Source organism: Cibotium barometz, chromosome 2 (genome assembly GCF_041138505.1).
Source record: "Cibotium barometz isolate CiBa-2024 chromosome 2, ASM4113850v1, whole genome shotgun sequence".
Taxonomy (NCBI): Eukaryota; Viridiplantae; Streptophyta; class Polypodiopsida; order Cyatheales; family Cibotiaceae; genus Cibotium; species Cibotium barometz.
This window is the reverse complement of record NC_141047.1, coordinates 27,282,181-27,297,826: the sequence shown is the minus strand read 5'-3', so window position 1 is coordinate 27,297,826 and position 15,646 is coordinate 27,282,181.

The window sequence follows — 15,646 nt, the reverse complement described above, 5'->3', positions numbered from 1 at the left end:
AAATGTGATTATGGTGGCAAAAGTGTGGCTGTGAAAATATATAGAGCAGATATCTCTATGTCAAGCAAGGATTTGGCTGTCCAGGAGAATGATTTCTTGAAGCAGCTAGAGGGTGTTCCTGGTGTTCCATCTTGTGCTGGAGTTGCAGTTGATGGCAGCTTTTTGGCCATATTTCCAGTTGGAAAAAGGATAGGGACAAGTGTGCCAAAAGAAGCAAGGAAACATTTGGCTGATCTTGTTGACACTTTGAAAGCGGTACACTCCAAGGGGATTGTCCACAGGGATGTAAGGTTAGGGAATATAGTGCTTCTTGATGGTCCCTCTTTTATGCTGATTGATTGGGGTTTTGCCTGTTGCACTGGATGTAGCCTCACTTTTCATGGCAGTTTGCTGACAGCTTCAAAAGAAGTTCTAGTGCAGTACATTCAGAACAGGTCTTCAGTATTGTGTCGGCCTGAGGATGATCTTGTTTCTTATGTGAAATCTCTTTATCTACTATCTCAACCTACCTTTGATCGGCGATTGCGCAGTGTTCAACTTGCTGGAGCAGGAAATGAGGTAGCAGCATTGATGATGATTGTGCTGGATCTATGGGAAGAAGAACTAAAGGGATGCGGTGATTGGTGCAAAGCTATATCGCTTGCCGGAAAGCAAAATTATCCTCGCTTGCAGGGATGGATTCTGAATTGGGCATTGAACTCTTGCCCTTACTGTGAGGATAAGCATTGAACTATTGCCCTTACTGTGTATTAGAGTCTTTGGCTGGGGTTTGAACTGCATACTGGAGTGGGCTTTGACCTTTAGTTTGCTCTTGTTTTAGCTTGGAACTTTGCTCTTGTTTTATCTTTTATACTGCATACTGGAGCAGGCTTTGAACTTCTTGAATTGTAGCTTTTGTTAAGTCAAACTGGATACTAGCATGTGTTTTGAACTATTGCCCTTAAGTTAGAGAGTGCTTTGCAAGCTTTTTACGAACTGAAAAGAGCTATTGATTGTGATGCAATATATCGGTGCTCACATGGGACACCCCGAGATACTTTAGTCAACGTTTGGTAGTGTCTAGAAGAGTTCTAGGGGTGTATGGGAACAATATACCTGAGTATGGGAGTTAGGCAACGTTTGGTAGTTCATAATGCATTTTTCATAGTCTATAGTTCATAGTGCATAATTTGTAGCTCATAGTTTATAGCTTATAGTTCTTCTTTTAGCAGGATGGTGGTATGTACACTGCTCCTAACACATCAATGCTCAACCACCCACTGATGGCAATGCACCCATAAGCTAATCCCAAAATGGGATTCTTGCACTAGCCCATCCTGATCTCTCCCATTTGAAAGCCATCCACTTGATTTCATAGTATGTGTTGACCTTTTTGTTAGTTCATACTTCATAATATGTCCTGACTTTTTGTTAGCTCGCAAGCATAAGAGAAATACACACGTAGGTCTTAAGATCACAGTTCTTTTGGATCATAGCTCATTGGCACATGATACAATTACATAGCACTATGGAATGGACCTATCAACTATAGAATGCACCATGTTCTATGAACTCTTTTTAAGTAGAAAGGATAAAGGCCATAGAGCATTGTTAAAAGATATAGTGGAGACTTTCAAGGCCTACTACTATCATATGTATAATTTACAAACATCATTGCATAGGTTTCAGTTCATATGCGGAACTATATATTTTGCATATAGACTATGAACAATGTGCACTATGAACAATACAGTGTGATGGCACATTTGTCAAGGATATTGGATGCTCTCGTGGCTAACAAATAGCTTAATTGGATGGTCTATGAACTAATAGATGGCTTCATATACGATACATCATACTTCACATAAGCAACAAAATCCATATTTCAAACATATCGATAAAGCATCTGCATAGACCTATAAAGCATAAAATTATCACATATATTATTGCACAAGTTTATAGTGTGCACTATGATGGTATCACTAGTGCTCTTTGATGGTTTATAGTGTGCACTATGATGGTATCACTAGTGCTCTTTGATGGTTTATAGCGTGAAGTATCACTAGTGTTGTTTGATGGTTTATAGCATGCAGTATGACTAGTGCTTTTATGCATTCATAGCTCATGGTGAAGACCTTATAGGCCTACTACTATGATATGGATAGCTTTCAGTCTGTATACCGTACTATTTACATTGCATAGTTCATGAGCTACATGGCAAAAAGACCTTAAGAAACCCACTGTCATTACCTTAAGATAGTCCGTTCTTAATTATGTGTTAGGGACAATGGTCCATGCTCCATGAACTATGCTATGGACCATGGTCAATGAACTAGAATGAGGGGAGTATGTTCTATAAACAATGCATAGGTAGCTTCACAAATATCATGTTAGATGTATAATGTGTCAATGAGAATTGTGATCCAAAGGAACTTTATAGCTACGTGTGCCATCTTGTACATATGAAAAATGTGTGGTATATCCCATGAGGATAGTGCATATGCTCAAGAAACTAAGGACTATCCTCAATGATGTATGCTTTAGGCACTATGGCCCATGCTCCATGAACTATGCTCTATGGACTATGCCATCGATGGACCATGATCTAGGAACTCTTTTAACAATGCTATATGGCCTTTATCCTCACTCCTTAAAGAACTAGATGACGATCACCGTTTTGCATGGCAAATATGTGGAGAAAAACAAAATAGAAGAAACCAACTGTGAAAGGATTTCTTATTTCATGTCCTACAAGTCAGTGTCAAGAAGTTAAAAAGCTCAGGAATCGTTGCTTTTCTCACTTGCAAAGAAACAAGACATGATTCTTCAATTTGGCACAATCCACAAAGCATAGTTCATGGAACCATAGACTCTTGAGTATAGTTCATTGTCCATCATAGAAAATGAGCATTTCATTGGATTCCAAATACTTGTCAATGGATTGGTCTATTTGCCGTGTGCAATATTATGAGACATGTGTAAAACTTTTCAACAAAAAAGGTACAAGAGCATTTCATTGGATTCCAAATACTTGTCAATGGATTGGTCTATTTGCCGTGTGCAATATTATGAGACATGTGTATAACTTTGATAGCCTTCCTCTTCTCCTCTTATAGCCTTCCTCTTCTTCTTCACTATAGTTCTTCTCATAATGTAAACCCTCTCTTAGGAACTATAAATTAAATTTCTTTGTTGATGAATTTATGTTCTTTGTTGATGTCTAAATATTCTAGCCCTTCATGCCCACCATAAGGTCTATAGTTTTATAGTTTATATGCCATAATACTAGATGGTATTAATATTTTTAAGCCCATATATCTTTATGAATTTACCAGAAAAGCAAAAATAGTGGAAATTGCTCATGACGGTGATTTGTCTAGAACACTCGATAATGAAGAATGAACCAAGGTCTTCCAAGTTTAATTACATTATTTATGTCTTTCAAATTTATTTTATATTAATATCTGCTAAACCCAAGTTTGAGGTAGTGTTTATGTTAAAATTTTAATGTTTAAAACCAAGATTTTAATGTCAATTTGGTTTAACCCTAGATTTTGCGATGAATTCATATAATTGATGAGGTAATTCATACATCTCCATATGGCAAGGAGATACACCAATCATAGAAAAACATGTTTTGAAAGGTAGGAATCAGATTTTCAATCAATACTTCCACTATTACCATTAGGAAATAGATTTGAAGCCATACATCACAAAATGCCATGAAGACCAGCAAATAATACAAAACCAAGTTGTTATTTTTATAAAAAAAACATTTTTAGTACGCGATTAGGTTTACAAGAAGGCCAAGCCATTAAGCACTAACAATTTTTACAATTAAATCAATGTTCTTTGTAGGCCAAGCATGTCCACATGTGCTAAACCATATTTGAAAGTGTAGGCAATAAAAATATCAAATTTTTTATTTTCTTAGATTAATTTAAAGTTGAGTATTAGTTTAGGTGTACAAATAAGTTTTATAATGAATTGTTCTACAAATTTAAATTATTTTCTAGGATATGAGGTGACAATTAATGTATTAGAGTCTTTTCTTGTTTTAAGTACCATCCAAGGGTTTGAACTTGGATCTTTACACACCCACCCAAACGTTTTAACCACTAAAGCAAACTCCTTGGTGGTAATGTACTCAGAGTCTTATTGTTTATTTGCTTCCAAATATAAGTGTTTTAGAGAATGATTAAACAATATGTACAAGTATAAAATCAGTTAAGAGTTTATAAATTGCTTAACTGGATGCTTATTTTACAAGAAGATTACTAGTTTGATATATATTTATGTAAAGCAATAATCTAACCACCATGACAATTAATAGCTATATTTTTCATAGTCACATGTGGGACGAGGAATGGAAACAAGATCGGGGATGGGGTTGAGGACAGGGGAATGGCAAAAGGTAGGGAATGGGGACTGGCAGTGGGAACGATTGGAAATGGGCGCCGGGGGGGGGGGGGGGGGGGAGGGGGGTGCAATGCTTCTCGATTCATCTCCATCCAGTGTGGGCCTCCATAACTGAGCTACCAGAGTGTCAAAAACCCATAGTTTGATATGAGGTAGTGTGGGCCTCCATACCTGAGCTACCAGTGTCAAAAATCACAGTTTGGTATGAGGTAGTGTGGGCCTCCATACCTGTACCTGAGCTACCAAAGTGTCAAAAACCCATAGTTTGGTATGAGGTTCCTAAACTTGAATCCACAAACACATCCTCTTTAGTTACTTTGATTACTATAAGTTACCTATCCATAAGTTACCTATCCATAAGTTACAATCCATAAGGTTCCTAAACTTGAATCCACAAACACATCCTCTTTAGTTACTTTGATTACTATAAGTTACCTATCCATAAGTTACAATCCCTTTGGCAAGTTACTTTGATTACTTTGATTACTTTGATTACTATAAGTTACCTATCCATAAGTTACAATCCCTTTGGCAAGTTACTTTGATTACTATAAGTTACCTATCCATAAGTTACAATCCCTTTGGCAAGTTACTCATGTATAAGTATCCCTAGACTATCAATATAGTTCATAGTTCATAAATCATAGCTAGCCTCAATTTGCAAGGTCATACGTAGCCTCTCCCACTACTAGCAATGTATCAATAAGCTGGTCCCAAGATGTGGCTCTCACACTAGCGCATCCTAACCTCTTCCATTTGAAATCCATTCACTTGATTTCATAATATGTGCTGACCATTTTGCTAGTTCATAGCTTATAGCGCATATTTTATAGTTGATAGTTCATAGTCTATAGAGCATATTTTATAGCTCATAGTTCATAGTACATAACTCTCAACTCATAGTGCATAGTTCATAGTCCATTGATCATAGTGTATAATTCATAGTTTATAGTTCTTCTTTCAGCAACATTGTAACTGTATAGGAGGAGTTGCTGAAACCTGACGATAGCTCACCTATGAAATTCAGGATAGTTCAGGAACACAATGCAAAACATAGTGATCTAAAGCTTCATGACAAAGTTACACAAACACAAAATAGAATTTTTAAGCCACACTTCCAAGGATACAAATCGAACAACAAACCCATACTTTGGCATGTTGTACTTGTTTTTATCCTAGTTGGTCAACCTTACTCATTGCAATAATTGGCTTTCTAGCAGCAAAACATCAAAGTGGTCAATTCAATATAGCATTTCAAGAACTCCTCATGTATAGTTCATTGTCCTTAGTGTATAAACAGAGTACTTACCACCATTCACTATGCACTACAAATTATAAACAATAAACTATGAACTACAAACTATGAACTATCAACTCTAAACTATAAAATTGCCATGTATGAATCAGCTTGTGGTAATTTTGCATATTGTATACTTCATAATTCATAGCTCATAGTTCATAGTTTGTAGTTCATAATTTATAGCTTATAGCGGTAAGTACTCTGTTCCATGGTGCATTGAGAGAAAATTTATGGGAAGTCCATGGCATTTTCATGCTTAGTGTTATGTACATTTCGTGAAGCTTGATGGATTTTGTCATGCTAGTAAAGAATAGGCACCAAGGGAAGCTTGAGGGAGTGGTACGTATCATGTACATGTGAAATTGGCATGTATGAATTGGTTCATATGAACAATCTTATGGTTCTGTTCATGGTATATATATATATACCATGATCAATCACAATATATATATATACCATGATGCCATTTTTGATGGCATCATGGTATATATATATATTGGTGGGGATAAATGCCTATTTTGCGATGAAATATACGCTATACCATTGTTACAATCTTTTGACATTGTGGATGATGCTTGATACGTCTCAATGTCAAAAGATTGATACATAGTGCATAACAAATAGATGAGTGTTTAAAGTAATGAACCCATATGTCGTGCTTGATACTTGCACACATCTCTAGGGTGTATCACTCCTAAAAGTTTATTTAAACTTCTTAGGAACCTTTTAAACTTTTGCATTCATTGGTCCGTCCGCATCTTGGTATATACTTCATAGTTCATACACATTAATACATTCTTGTTGATCCGACATCATCCTTTAAAACTTGCGTGCATCTCTAGGGTGCCTCGCTCCTAAAACTCTTTTTAAACTTCTTAGCAAACTCTTACATTCATAGGTCTGCATGCATCTTGGTATATACTTCATAAGCCATACACATTAACACATTTATTTATTGTCCCTTTATATTAGCAAAATGACACAATATTTGACATTGGAATAAAATGGATCTTCTCTTCAAAGGGTAATATTCTATTTTCCATAGTGCAAAGTTCATAGAGCTACAACCATCCTAAGTCAACTACAAGCCTTTGTTACTACATACCTCATATTGAAACCTTTATCTTTTAATTGTCTACTTGTATTCTCTCATCTTTGCATTAATATGTGGATTATGAGGCATGAAAAATTTAGGTTTCATACTGCTTATTACTGGCTAATACAAACAAAAAAATCATCTATGCTGCATATACCAAGGTGTATATAGAACTATATACCAAGGTGGTTTCATACTGCATATACCAAGGTGTATATAGAACTATTAACGTTATGCATATAATGGATTTATGGCATGAACTATGGTAATATCAACTATGGAACTTTTGAAGTATAAACTATAATATTGAAACTATAGATTAATAAAGTATGAGCTATGGTATAAAAGATTAGGTTTCTTCTCAAAAAAAATGCCATAGGATTGAGTTGTGCTACCAATATGCTTTATACTCTGCAAGGCAGAGGTAGCTACCCTTTAGCTACCAATGGCTAGTGGGTATTGAAGTGTGTTCTAAGGCTACACTGTCTCATGTATAGGAGAAACACATGCCACCTGTCATGGTACACAGGGTAGGGTTCACTTGGGGGTGCTATCATAATGCAACACAGCATGGACCCCACTTTAATACACGAAACACTACTATTTAGCAAACACACATTTAATAGAAACACTACTGTTTAGCAAACACACATTTAATAGAAACACTTATGAAAGACTTGAAACAGTAGACTCTTGCAAATAGATAAACAATACAAAATATAAATTGGAGCCAAGTCCGTCCCATACAATAGGTCCACCTCATATTATGGGTCCACTCCATACATTGGGCGCACCTCATCTAATGGATCATATTTTTATCATCCTCTCCCTTCTATGTCTCTCTGTGTCTCCCCCTCTCCATGGAGCGAACAACAACAGACTGAATCTCGTCGGAGTTGATTATTCTAGAAGGTCTGAGTTAGCCATAAGACAACGAGGTAGAGTGTCCTTCTTGGCCACAAACCTGTCATCCACAGTGCCAAAGCGACCAAGCTTCTTAAATGCACACTTTAAATTTTGTATTATTTATCTATTTGCAAGAGTTTATTATTTCAAGTGTAATGTCTAGTCTTTCATAGATGTTTCTATTAAATTGTTTATTCACTGAATAATAGTGTTTCGTGTATTAAAGTGGGGTCCATGCTGTGTTGCATTATGGTAGCACCCCTAAGTGAACCCTACCATGTGTACCATGACAGGTGGCATGTGTTTCTCCTATACATGAGACAGTGCAGCCTCATAACACACTTCAATACCCACAAGCCGCCACTGGTAGCTAAAGGGTAGCTACCTCTGCAGAGTGTATGGCATATTGGTAGCATAGCCCAAGTTAACCCTAACCCCAGAGGTTGTGACAGGTGGCATGTGCTTCCTTCCAAAAGCTGGCGAAAGATGGTATAGATGGAAATGCAAGGGTTTATAAGGGTACTTTGAGACCCTTACACTCCCTTTACAAGGCTTATCACTATTTGTTAAGGGTACTCTATAAGTGATGGTATAGAAGGAAATGCAAGGTTATATGTGAGGATATAGATGGAAATGTAAGGGTGTGTAAGGGTACTCTAAGACTAATTGAAAGGTTATTCAATACATGACTTGGGTGAGAGCTAAGGCAAGGGTTGTATGCAAGGGTTATGTTTTAATATGTGTGAGGGTATAGATGGCAATGTAATGGTGCTTTGAGACCCTTACACTCCCTTTACAACCGTGGGATCCCTGGGAATTCACACTTGCTACGTTGAGTTCGCTCGTTGGTGCCTTGGAGTTGCCAAGATTGTTTGCGCGGATGCTGAAGCTTTAAGGTTGGATAAGCTTTGCTTGTTTAAAAGTTCCTAGTCCCTTTAACCTTCTAACTTGCTCTCACCGTGCAGCTTGATGAAATGAGCCTAAATGCTAAAATGTAGTTTGTGTTGTACAATGAAGACTCTTGCACCACCTAATGCTCTGCATTCCGAATAGTTGGCTGCTCCTCAGCCATTTTCTTGAAGCAGTCTTTAGTATGGCCCGGCTTTCTACAATAGGTAGACTTCATTGCCTTGCCTTTGAATTTGCTTTTTTGATTCGAGAAGAAGCCTTTCTCCATGTCGAGGACCACTGTATTTTCCTGTCCTCATCAAAAAGAACTACTACCATGCTATCATAAGTCATCTCTCTAGACACTCTAAGTGCATACAAGTGGCTGAAAAGAGACCTAGCAATAGGCAACCCACATTGGGAGTAGAGAAGGCTTTGGTGACCTGCAAAAGCAGAGGCGAGGAGGGCACAAGCTGTGCGGATGTGACATGCAGGGACTGATCGATGTTAAGCAACCTTGGATTAGTGCTACACTTTACTGAAGAGATGATGCTGTCCTAGATGATGTCCACCCCTAAAAGAGGGGGAAACATGCTGAAGGATGATGAAGGATGGCTGTCCTGACTCCAATGCTGAGTTCCACCACTTGTGTGCTAGTATCCCTCTATGTAGGAGTTGGGAAGATGGCTGAATATGCTGATTACTGATGTAGATGTTGAACTGCAGACCCCAAGGCTTCTGGGAAGAGAAACGATGAACAGCAATATGCTGAGAATGGGCCTTAATGCTGGAATGATGAGGCGCCTGCTTATATAGGTAGGAATGCTGCTGGTCGGCCAGCATAACTGCTATCGGCCAGTACAAATGTCCATGACTACTGAATAAGCCTTTTCCTGCTGGTCGACTGCCCCATAAATGAGCCTAAAAATTGCATAAAATAAACTAGATGCTGTGGATGATGTGTACAGTGCTGCAGGTGCTTTGCCAACCCCATACATTGATGTACAAGCTGAACTAAATGCTTTTAATGCCTGATAAATCATACATAAATATCCGATAAATATTTGATGATGATTCTGATGCTGGGAATGATGCCATGTCAGTGTACACCTGACGGGTGTGCACGTGACATTCCCCTCTGCTAAACTTGTTGCTAGGTGGTAGCCTGGCAAAACTTTTGACTCCCAGCTGACCTTCCTCCTTTGCGACTCCTGTCCCCTTTGACTTCTTCTACCGAGACTGATGTCAATGCTAGAGTGAGAACCTTTTGAGCCAAAGACTACTGAACTGCGGGAACTTCATGGCACAATGCTGCTAAACCTGCAACCTGCAAATCTTGTGAGATCCCTGTTCCCACCGCGCAACAGATTCGGGGTACTAGCAGTGGAAGTAGCACTTCTCGCGCGAGACAGGGGTCCCACACTCGGGGCCTCGCCCATGGATATCCGGACAAGAGACTAATCCGTTGGTTTTTCCAAAACCGAACCCGGAAAAACTTCCTTCACCCGGAAAGCACGGGCGACTCCACCAAGATTACTCTTTACTCTAACGTAGTCAAGACCATTACTGATCAAGTTGATCCACCGACTGCACCTATAAAGATACTCGGTCAGATCAAGGAAGAAACTTGCACTTGGATAATTGGGATCAACGCTTTTTTCCCCATTAAGAGGCACAGCCGTTGATTCCTATCCATAGAACAATTACTATCCGGGATATACTTTATCTATCGTAAACAAAAATTGAGTCTCGATTTACGGATCCATCAGTCCAGCCTAACCCCATCCCATGGGTTAGCCAACCGCCCAACCACTGTAGTGATGGGATCCAATTTGGAATTTGGTTAGGTTTTGTCCCGGGTACCAAGGAAAAGAGTTCCAAGGCCCCCTAGCCGGAAGTTCATGCAAACATAAAACTAGCCACACCACTTACACACCCAATATGAAATTGCCTTTTTCTTAGCATCAGCTAACTTTAAAACAATCCTTTAATGAAACCATAGTACCACTGATCACAATGTTCCAAATTATCCAGTTGATTCTTAATTTCCCATCATTCCTTCATCAGAGTATCTATGGCATCATTGACAACTAGAACGCTCACCACCTGAATAGTTCCTAGCCCATAATACTCGGTAATATAATCACTTATAAAAATCAAGATGGACTCTCGTTGAAGATCAGCAAGATCAACCAACAGATCCATAAAAAGAGTCATGGACTCATCCATTGAAGACCAGCAAGGTCAATCAACCAGATCCATGCCCGGTTTCAGAAAACAACTCTTACTCCTTATTCCAATATCTTCCTCGACGCACGCGTGGGTATCCTGGGCCGAGCACCGTATGGTCAGCACCCTCTAGGATCCTTCGCAGGTGACCTAGCGCTTCACTCATAGGCCGCTTCCTTGGTCCCTCATCCACCGTACCGGAAGCTCACCATTTTAATCGAACCGAGGCTGGTCAAGACCTCGGCCGACTTTGCTACGCAAGACGTCCTCCATTGACTCTCCGTCAGCAGTTGCAACTTTATCAGTTAGGTTTCCACGACCTTAATCACAAGACGGTCAAAATGCTTCCCCAGCATTCTTGACATAAAACAGCCATTTACAAACAGCATTTACAAACAGTTTACAAATACAGTTTCTATATTAACTCTCATTTTTCCACATAATCCCTCCTTAATCCACATTACTTATTCCACATTCCATTTATATATGTACTCATCCAATCACATCATTTTCCATCTCTTCACTTCAGATTCCTTCACATCACATATCATATATTCACATCCATATCCACATCCATACATCCACATCCACATCCACATTCACATCCATACATCCACATCTACATGCTTACCTCCATTTTCACATCCTCATTTATACATCCACATCCCATATCCACATTCATACATACACATCCATATCCACATCCATATATTCACATCCACATGCATACATCCACTATCACGTCCTCAATCATACATCCACATCCACATACATACATACATCCACATCCACATTCCCATTCACATCTATACATCCACATCTACATCCACATACATACATACATCCACATACATACATACATCCACATCCACATCCACATTCCACATTCCACATTCACATCTATACATCCACATCTACATCCACATTCACATACATCCACATCCACATTCCCATTCACATCTATACATCCACATCTACATCCACATACATACATACATCCACTTCCACATTCCACATTCACATCTATACATCTACATCCACATACATACATACATCCACATTCCACATTCCATATTCACATTCTATACATCCACATCTACATCCACATTCACATCTATGCATATACATCTTCATGCATACATCCATTTTCACATTCATACATCCACACTCCCATCTCCACATCCACACATCCACATACATACATCCATTTCCACATTCCCATTCATATAACCCTATATGCATTCACATCTAATCTTTTACATCACATCCATTCTCGCCCTATCACAATCCATATACATCTTATCCTATCACATACACTTCTTACCACATCCCATACACATCTTAATTCATCTTATCATCTCCTAACTTATTTCATAAGCATCTTATCACCTCTTATCACATCTTATACACCTCTTATCACATCCTATCACATCTCATATCTATTTATAGAATACAAGAGAATTCTTATATTTGATATAAGATTTCTTTACACATTTATTTATGCATAAATTCTATTTAAGGAGATTAATACTTTCGAAGTAAAAATCAATCTTTTATGCATCTTCCTATGCATAAATTCATTTTAAATGAAAATGACACTTTTGAATTAAATTTCAATCTTTTATGCATTTTCCTATGCATAAATTCAATTTAGATGAGAATGACACTTTTAAATTAAAAATCAATCTTTATGCATCTTCTTATGCATAAATTCAATTTGGTAGGAATTACACTTTTAGAATAAAAGAATTTCTCTTATGCATCTAAGTTATGCATAAAATCCATTTGTGATGAAAATCACACTTTTAGTATAAAAAGAATATCTTTTATGCATACCTCTATGCATGAAATCCAATATGGTAAAAGTAACACTTTTATAATAAAATAATCAACTTTTTGGCATACTTCTTTGCATGAAATTCAATTGTGATAAACGTAATACTTTTATAATAAAATAATCATCTCTTATGCATACCTCTATGCATGAAATTCAATTATACTAAAAGTAACTCTTTTATAATAAAATATTCATCTCTTATGCATACCTCTATGCATGAAATTCAATTATGCTAAAAGTAACTCTTTTATAATAAAATATTCATCTCTTATGCATACCTCTATGCATGAAATTCAATTATGATAAAAGTCACACTTTTATAATAAAATAATCATCTTTTATGCATTCCTCTATGCATGAAATTCAAATATGATAAAAGTAACACTTTTATATTAAATTAATAATCTTTTATGCATACCTCTCTGCATGAATTCTAATTATGATAAAAGTAACACTTTTATGTTAAAATAATAATCTTTTATGCATACCTCTATGCATGAAATCTAATTATGATAAAAGTAACACTTTTATGTTAAAATAATAATCTTTTATGCATACCTCTATGCATGAAATCTAATTATGATAAAAGTAACACTTTTATGTTAAAATAATAATCTTTTATGCATACCTCTATGCATGAAAATCAATTATGCATAATATAAAAATCAATTTCTCTAGGCTTACAATGAATATCTTTTAATTAATCTAGGATGATAATTCTTAGAAAATGGTAGGAAGTCCTCTTTTCATGCTTTGAATGAAATTATTTTATGCGTAATTTTTATAATTCAGAGAACTCATTGGAGAAGTATTCTCCCCCTCCATCTGACCTTAGGCACTTAACATATTTCCCTGTTTGCTTCTCAACCAAAACTCTGAAATTCTGAAAGTGAGTGAACACCTCACTCTTCTCCTTCATGAAATATACCCACACTTTCCTTGTGTGGTCATCAATGAAAGTGACATAGTACCTGCAGCCTCCCATAGACACGGTCTTCGTAGGACCCCATACATCTGAATGCACAACATCTAGTGCATTTTTGCTCACATATCTATTACGTGGAAACACATGCTTTGTTTGCTTCCCAAATTGGCATGCTTCACATATTTTCTGCATACCTTCCACTTTAAATTTTGGCAGCCCTGTCACAATTCCTTTTGTCTGCATAGACTTCAATCTCTGCACATTTACATGTCCGATTCTTTTATGCCATATGTCTGTGTCTGCAACAACTCCTGAACCATTTGCAAACATCGCAGCACTCATTTCAGGCATGTCTACATTCAACGTGAACATTCTGCCCACTCTGTTGCCTTTTGCAACCAACCTGCACTTGTCTTTGAAATCTTCAACATAACACCCATCGGGGTTAAACCGAACCTGTAAACCCTGCTCAATCATCTGGCCAACTGAAACCAGATTCTTTGTTATGTTCGGTACATGAAGTACATCTGCAAGGTACTTCACTTTGCCATCCTGCATAGATAATGGCACATCTCCAACGTGGGCAATTGGATGAGCAGTGTCATCCCCTGTTTCCACAAAACCTGGTCTTTCCGGGTTTTTCATCTCCTTGAACCACTCTCCATGACTCGTCATGTGGTTCGAAGCGCCTGAATCCACATACCATACATTATCTTTTTGTGCTGCATCAACATTTTCAGACATGGCATTCACGACATGCTGCATAACAAACAACCTTTCATTATCCTCATTATTTCTGCTTGAGGATGCATAGTTGTTTTGCTGCACTTTCCCATTTTGTATGTCAACCTGCTTCTTATAACATTCTGACTGCACATGTCCAGGCTTACCACAATAATAGCATTCACGTGCATCATTATATTACCTTTGCCAATTTCCACGGCCTCTTTGACTCCCCCTGCCTCTGAATTTGCCTCTTCCACCTGCGTGTTGTTGTTGTTGTTGATTCTGGGACTGTTGTTGTTGCTGCTGCTGCTGGCCATAATTCTGATTACCTATTCGGCCACCTCCTTGACCGCGTCCACGGCCTCCTCTACCTCGTCCTCTTCCTGAACTCGTGTAGAAGGCCTGTTGCTCTGAACTGTTTTTGCTTTGTGAAGACTGTTGGTCTTCACCCAAGTTCTTCTCTTCGATAATCAGCATAGACACCAAATCTGTAAAGTTGGGAATGTTTTCCCGAGTCTGGATAGACGTCTTAAACGCCTTGTATTGTGGCCCGAGACCACGTAGACAGACTTCCACCTTGTCATCATCATCTACTGACACACCAATAGATGCAAGGGATTCCACAATACCCTTTATCTTCAACGCATAGTCATTCACAGACATGCTCTTTTTCTCCACAGTATGAAGTTCATTCTTCAACTGTATCTTACGTGCCTTGGTATTTGTTTCATACAGCTTTACCAAGGTGTCCCACGGCTCCTTGGGGGACTTGGCATCCTGAATGTGCCCAATCATGGTGTCCTGTATACTAATGGAAAGCCAATACATTACTTTCCTGGCTCCTTGATTCCAGTCTTTAAACTCTTTCACATCTGCAGCAGTCGGATTTATATCCGGTATCTCCGGTGCCTCTTCATGTTCACCTTCTATGTAGTCCCAATAGCCTTTTCCCATCAGGAAATTCGTCAACCTGAACCTCCAAGCATGGAAGTTATTCTTATCCAGCTTCTCAGCCACAATCTGTGTTATGCCATCATTAGACATCTTGCCAAACACACAATTTTACCAGAAACTGCACTCTGGTTCTTCTGCACAACCTGTAGTATTTTCTGCACAGCGGTACTGTAGTACTCAAATGTCACAACCAGTGACTTCAATGCACATACATACACCCAATGGCAACTGTAGACCTCTTTGCAGCACCCACAGTGTCTGCACAGTCAATCTGTCTTCCTGCAGTTCTTAAAACAGAGTTCTGCAGAGAATCGATGAGTTACCCGCAGTGCTCAAAATCGCCTGCTTTCTGAAAAACGGAGGTCCAGACGCGCCCGAAACGCTTTT